Below are 7468 nucleotides of genomic sequence, written 5' to 3' on the forward strand. Positions count from 1 at the left end.
TATTGGTTGTTGGGCTCTGGATGATTTGTGCTATGGCTTGGCAGAAGGTTTGTCTGAATTTTGATCTTGTCCAGAAACTTTGCCTGAGACTGAGATTAGGCATGATGGACTGATTAATCTTACAAAAGAAGTCTCAAAACAGCTGAATATTGAGGGAGTGGCATGGCTACTGGTGCTGGAGATCAGGACTCTATACATGCTAAGCAAATGTTCTTCCACTGAGCTACATTCCCAACTCTACCACAATTTTTCTTTATTTCTTCCTTTTTGTTATTGTTACTGTCTTTTTTGTTGGGGACTTTTAGTCAGATTTATGTTGAGAATCAAGAGCAAAGAACACAGCAGGATGATTTAAAATTCTGTGAGTTTGGACAGAAAGGAAGCTCCAATGAGGGTGTAGAATGCAAAAATATTGCTGAGAGGATCTCCCTTGCTGAAGGAACCAGAGAATGGAAAGGATGGCCTGAGGGCATCACAGCAAGCAGCAGGTCTCCACCCTGTGCAGCCTTAGAACCTCAAAGGTGAGGGACTTTGTCTTGGGGGAAAACTTTTGCAAAGCCCCATGTTCCAGAATAGCTGCAGGGGCCACACCAGGTTCCAGAATGGCACTGGCATGGAGAATTTATTCCTCAGAATCAGGGTCAGAGTGCTCAGCAATCCAGGCACTTGACCCCTGGAGAGAAGGCAGCCTGGCTCCTGCTCCAACTGGCAGCAGACCTTGCCATCATCCACGTGGCACTGGTTTTAGACACAGGCAGAATGCAAGAGTTCTGAAGTTAGGAAGGCTTCCACCTAGATTTCAGAAGAAGGCCTGGGAGACCAGGCAGTTTGCCTCTGAAAGGGCAGTGTGTAAAGCTGTGAGTGATAAGCCCATTTGGTGGAAGCCCCAGAAGTTTGGAAAAGCCAAGAACGTGGATCATCTAAGGGAAACTGCAAGAAGGGAGCAAAGCCAGCCTGCAAGAGTGCTATAGGGCCAGAGCCACATGGAGCTCACAACGTGCCACAGATTGCTTTGGATGTTCAACATGGAACTATAGGACTTAACATTTGTCCTTCTGGATTTTGGTCTTGCTTTGGTCTCAATGCTTGGTATCATGTTGTGTGTACCTTTTGTAATGGTAATGTTTATCTTATGCCATTGAATGTTGGAAGTATTTAACTTCTGTTTGTACAGGGGCACACAGCTAAGAGTTTGCCTTAAATCTTGGAAGAAATTTGGGACTTGGACTTTTCAGCAATGATGAAACTGTAGGACTTTGGCAACTCCTAGAGATGAACTAAAATGCCTTTTGCACAAAGAGATGTACATGAGACTTTGGGGTTCAGGGGAAGAATGTTATAGTTTGTGTCTAGTTGTCCCCCCAAAGCCTCATGCAGTCATAGGCAGACTTCTAGAGTTTGTGATTAACTTATGATCCACTGGGATTATGGGTGTGAGTACTGCACTCGCCTGGGGTCAATAGCCTCAATGCAATTTAAGTAAGACAGACTTCTTTGCAGCCACTGTTGCCACTACTCCTTCATTTGCTCTCTGTTCTTTGCTGCTGCCATGAGAGGTTGCTCTCTGCCATGTGCCACTCTGCCTTGGAGGCAGCTGAGTATGGACTCAAATCTCTAGTAACTGTGAACTAAATAAACCTTTCCTTCCTTAATTTTGAATGTTGGGTATTTGCCCCAGTTATGAGAGAAGAGTAACTGAGACAGTTGTCTTTATATTGTTGAATTATAACTATTATTTATATATTCTGGGTACTATGTAAAACATTCAGTTGAGTATTACATATATTTTTGTTGTGTGAGTTGTGTTTTCATTGTCTTGATTGTGTCTTTTGATGTACAAAAGCTTCTCATCTTAATGAAGTCCAGTTTCTCTATGTTTGGTTTTGTTGCAGGCATTTTTCATGTTACACCTAAAAAACCATTGCCAAACCCAAGTCATGAGAATTATCCCTGTTTCCTCCTTAAACAGTTTCTCCAAGTTTAGCTCTTATATTTAAATCTTTGATCCATTTTGAGGGATTTTTTTTTTTTTTTTGGTTTGGTTTGGTCCATGGTGTGGGGTAAAGGTCAAATTTTATTATTTTGTATGTGAATATGTGATGTCTTTCACCATTGAACGCTCGTGTAACCCTTGTCAAAAATAATTAGTCATGTTATTGGGCAATGAGGAGAGGAGAAATGTTCAAATGAGAAAGGGAATGAGGGAGGGGAAGGAGAAAAGGAGAAGGAAGGAGATAAGAAAAAAAAGAACAGAAGGAAAATATGGAAACAAAGCTTTTGTAAATGAGGGGAAGAGGGTCAGAGGGAGGGTAGAGGAATGGGAAAAAAAGCAAGATACATCATGTACTGGTACAAATTCCCTATGATGAATGTTACCATTATGTGTATCTAAAGTATACCAATAAAAGAGAAAAAAAATTGGTCATAGAGATATAATTGGTTATAGATATATGGGATTATCTCTGGATCCCCTATTTCACTGATACTTTTTTTTTTTTTTGAGACAAGGTCTTGCTACATAGTTCCTCTAACCCCTAATGAGATCTGTACAGCTATTCAGAGCCTGAAAAATGTAGTCAACTATGCCCAGATAGTAGTTTCAAACTACAGTCTGCCAGCCTCAGCCTCCCAAGTTCTGGGATTTCAGGTATGCACCATCTCATGGGGTGATACATTTATTCCTGTGTCTAATCTACTTACTGTTTTATGTAGTGGTCAACTTTTTTATTTTTTATTTTTTTATGGTGCTGGAGATCAGGACTTTATACATGCTAAGCAAATGTTCTTCCACTGAGCTGCCTTCCCAACTCTACCACAATTTTTCTTTATTTCTTCCTTTTTGTTATTGTTACTGCCTTTTTGAGATAGATTGTCACTGTGTAGCCTAGATAACCTCAAACGCATGTTCTTTCTGTCTCATTCTTCCAATTACAGGCATGCACAGACTTCCTTTCTTTTTATATTTGACACATCTTATAGTATTCAGATAGGAATCCCATTATACATAATCCCAGAGCACTCAAATAATAAATCAATTATAGACAATGATGCCACACTTGCCTATGATCTCTTTGACATAAACTTCACTCATACTTCAGTGGTCACCAAACCATTCAGCACAGCTTTCTCCACTGTGAGTTTGACTCCCATTTAAGCATTGTTGACTATTTTTCCAGGCTCTGGATAGCTGTATGGAACTCCACAGGGGTCAGATGAACCAGCTCAACCTTGGCATAGTAGAAATGTGGCCAATTGAGGCTTTGAGTAAGGCATAGTCTTCTCCACTAGGTTTTGGACCAACTGGGCCATGGTTCTAGGGTGGAAAGTCCATTTTTCCCCAAATGCCTGACTGAATCTTATGACAGTTTTGATTACTGTAACTTTGTATTAAGTTGATTTTTTTTTTTGGCACCAGGAGTCAAACTCAGGACTTTGAACTTGCCAGGCAGACAGTGGTGCCCCTGAGCTATATCCCTGGCCCCTGTATTAAGTTTTTGAAATTCAGCCAGGTATGATGGCACGTGCCCTAGGAAGATGAGGCAGAAGGATAACCTCAGGTCTGAGGTCAGCCTCATATGCACAGTGAGTTCTAGGCCAACCTAAACTATGTGGCAAAACCCTATTTCAAACAAACAAACAAACAAACAAACAAACAAAAAATCACAACAAAGAAACAGGGAAAAAAAGTTTTTTGAAATCAGGATGCTTAGATTTTCCAACATTGCTCCTTTTTCAAGGTTGTTTTAGCTATTCTTGATTCCTTTCAATTCATTATGAATTTTAGGATTGTGTTATTCGTTTCTGATAGGAAAAAAATTGAAATACTGATAGCGATTACTTTGACTCAGTAGATCAATTACAAAGTATTGCTATCTTAACAAAATTGTCTTCCAATTCATGAATATAAAATTTCTTTACATGTATTAGGTCTTCTTTAATGTCTTTCAACAATATTTTGAAGTTTTAAACTACTTTTATAAAATTTATTTCTAGGTATTTTACTCTCTTTTTTGGTTTCATGTTTAATAAAGTCATGTCAAACAATTACCAGTTTGTAAAAAAAAAAAACCTATGTAAAGTAAAACCAGTTATATTTCTTTAATACTCAATTATGTTTGAATGAGGCAAACTTGTTTGTATGGTAGTTCTTACAAAAGGTTACTCACCTGACAGACATGCAGGGCTCCATTTCTGAAATTCCCTCCTTTCCTTCTTTTTCTTTTTCATTTTAATGAGAAAAAAAGATAAAATAGCAATGAAACAGTTTCAAAACAGGTTAATATGATGGGTATAATAATTAATACATTGCATATTGTCTTCGTAGTAATTATTCAGAGGACAAGATGCAGACGTGATGTCTTGTCTAAACAATATTAGTACAAACTTATTCTCAATGAACTAAGAGAAAGTAGCTGTATATGTATCCTGAGTCTGTTGTTTATATATATCTTTTCACAACAAAAGGTCCTTTATTTACACTTGTGAAGTTAATAATGCATGACACTAGGTTGCCTAGCAACTGATAGCTAACCTTAACCAGACACGACGTTCATCTCAGGAGTGAGGTAGCTTGTTTGCTTTAGGCAATGGGCCAAGTCCCACCTACACATATTTGATCGATTTCCTAGCTTCGTGGCTCCCAACATTTCCCCCTTTTTCATTTTGTTGTGTCAGAGATGGGTGTTCCATGGCAGTTAGAGAAGCTTTATTTGGAGAAGTCTTTAAAGGACCTTTTCATACTTGAATCCAGCCTAAAGATTATAGGTACTTGAATTCAGCAAAATAACCCAATATAGTCCAATACTTCATAATAGCAGTGGGTTATCAGCAGGACTGGTAATTGCCAGAAGTTGTTGACTTGAGCCTTTTATAGCTCAGCATATTAATATGGCATCACTTTTTATACCTCGTGCTTATACTTTTCTGCTGGATGGTTAAGACCACGTTAAAGCAAGATCTATAGAACTAAAAATGTAACTTTTGTATCTGACAAGGTCATTCAGATTCCCTCAGGATTTACCCTGAAACCATGTACAACACCTTGTAAATCTTTTGTCAGTGTCAGCCATCTGGATGAGTCATGGCCATTGCTTGAGCAATTTGCTCTCTGTGAAAGCCTGAGAGAATGTTTTCTCTCTAAGTGACTCTCCTTAGGCACACTATACATTGTCAATCACTTTCCTCTGAGACCCCCATAATCTCCTTGATCAGAAAATTTAGGACTCTACTGAATTACGGGATGTGACAGTACAAGTTCTCTGATGTCCTGAGTTCTCATTGACCTTGAAGTGCTAGGGCCAAAACATTGGCTATCCTTGTAGCCCCTCTATTTCTCTAATTTTTGGTCTGCAAACTTTAGTTGTTAAACGTCCAGAAGAGAAGCTTAATGATATTACTACCCTGTAACAGAGGCAGTTGAGCTTAGCATCACTATCTGTCTAAATGTCAAATGCCTTAGAGATAACATGGAACTGCTATTTTCCAACAACCATAGCTATTCTAAAATTTAAGTCTCTATAGAATGTGAAAAAAAATACACATTTTTACATAGAAATTTACAAATCAAACCATATACAACATTGTAGCAGGGCAATCCTATGACTTTTTTTTTCTTGTTTCTTATTTTATTTTATTACCTTTTTTTGGGCAAACATTTACTTTAAAGGGAGTATAACAATAACTGATATGTTTTAGAAGCAGTACTCACTTATTTTTTTTTAATTTTGTTTTTTTTTTTACATTTTATTTAGTGTGTGTGTGTGTGTGTGTGTGTGTGGCCAGCTCAGCCCACCAGGGGGCGGGCTGGCTGGCATGTGGTGCTGGGGGATCGAACTGCGGTCCCTGTGCTTTGCCAAGCTTGTTCTAAGTAGGTGCTTTAGATCACTGAGCCATCTCTCCAGCCCCAGCAGTACTCATTTAGAAGACCAAAATGACAGGTATTTCAAGCAAGGCTTTAGTATTACACATTGCTATCCTCAGTGTAGTTGCTTAGTTCACAGATATTAACATATAGTTAGTCAGGGTGAGAATTCTACCCATTAACTGCTATTTTCAAAAACCTGATGGAGATTCTTAGGACCATTGCCTTAACCATCTAGTTTATATAAATGTATGCTTTTGCCCCTGCCATATTTCCTAACTTTTCTCTCTCTTCATTGTTTAATCCTTAAGTTATCACTTTCAATTTAACTGTGTTATACCTTTCAATTTTATTTCTTCTTTTGCATTCTTACACTAGGTTGCATCCACTTATATATGAAGGCTTCAAGTTTACTTTTCTTTATAGCTGAATAATACTCCATTGTATAAAAACACCACATCTTTTTCATCTATTCCTCAGGTGATGGGCATTTTGGTTGTTTCCAAGATTTGGCTATCACAAATTGTGCTGCTATAAACATAGGTGCACATATATCATTATGATATGATGTTTTCAGTTCTTTTGGGAACATTCCAGAAGGGGGATAGCTGGATTGAATAGGATTTCCAGTCCTAGGTTTTTATGGTGTCTTCACACTGATTTCCCTAATGGTTGCACCAGTCTACATTCCCACTAGTAGTGGAGAAGGGTTCCTTTTTCCCTGCAGCATCTCCAACATTTGTTGTTGGTTGATTTCTTTATGATAGCCATTCCTTCTGGGGTAAGATGGTATCTCAGTGTTGTTTTAATTTGAATTTCATGAATAGTTAGTGATGTGGAGCATTTTTTCAAGTATTTATTTGCTTCTTGCATTTCTTCCTCTGAGAAGTGTGTCATTATCTCAGATGCCTAATTTTGGATTGGGTCTTTAAATTTAGGGGTCCTAATGTTTTTTTAGTTCTTTATAAATTCTAGATGGAAAACCTTTATCAGAGTGCTCATTAGTTAAGATTTTTTCCCCAAATTTGTGGGTTGTCTTTTCACTCTGTTGGTAATTTCTTTTGATGAACAAAAACTTCTCAATAAGAGGAGGTCCCAGTTGTTAAATCTTTCAGGTATTTCCTGTGCAGTTTGATTTTTGTTCATGAACTGTTTGCCTACCCCTGTGTCTTCAAGATTTTCATGTAGTTTCTTTCTTCTTTTTTTTTTTTTTTAATGAGCAGAATGTATTAATTGAGGGAAAGAAAGCTCCTGTCCAAGAGAGGGACAGGAGGAGTCCCGAGCAGGTAGTTCCCTGGGAAGCTGGTTCTTTCCAGGGACTTTTATAGTGTAAAACCATGTGGGGCTAAGGTAGAGAAAGGGGGAACTTGCTTAGGTGGATGTGGGGTGGGACAAAACTATAAGCATAAAAATTTGTTACCTAAGCAAGTTCCAATCCAGAATTTATGAAAGTAAAGCAAACTCATACCTCCGTCCAGTGATCTCGGTGGAAATCTCCAAAATGACAAGACAAGGATGTCCTCTCTCACCACTCCTATTCAATATAGTTCTGGAATCATTAGCTACAGCCATTAGACAAGAGAAAGAAATAAAAGGAATAAGAATAGG

At 38.2% G+C, this 7468-nt stretch overlaps 1 pseudogene; it reads right to left on the bottom strand.

Annotated features, from left to right (window-relative positions):
* Positions 1 to 3031: 3031 nt before the first annotated feature.
* Positions 3032 to 3309, bottom strand: LOC101566661 (annotated as a pseudogene).
* Between the last annotated feature and the right edge of the window lie 4159 nt (positions 3310 to 7468).

Source organism: Octodon degus, unplaced genomic scaffold (genome assembly GCF_000260255.1).
Source record: "Octodon degus isolate 3935 unplaced genomic scaffold, OctDeg1.0 scaffold00037, whole genome shotgun sequence".
NCBI classification, from domain to species: Eukaryota; Metazoa; Chordata; class Mammalia; order Rodentia; family Octodontidae; genus Octodon; species Octodon degus.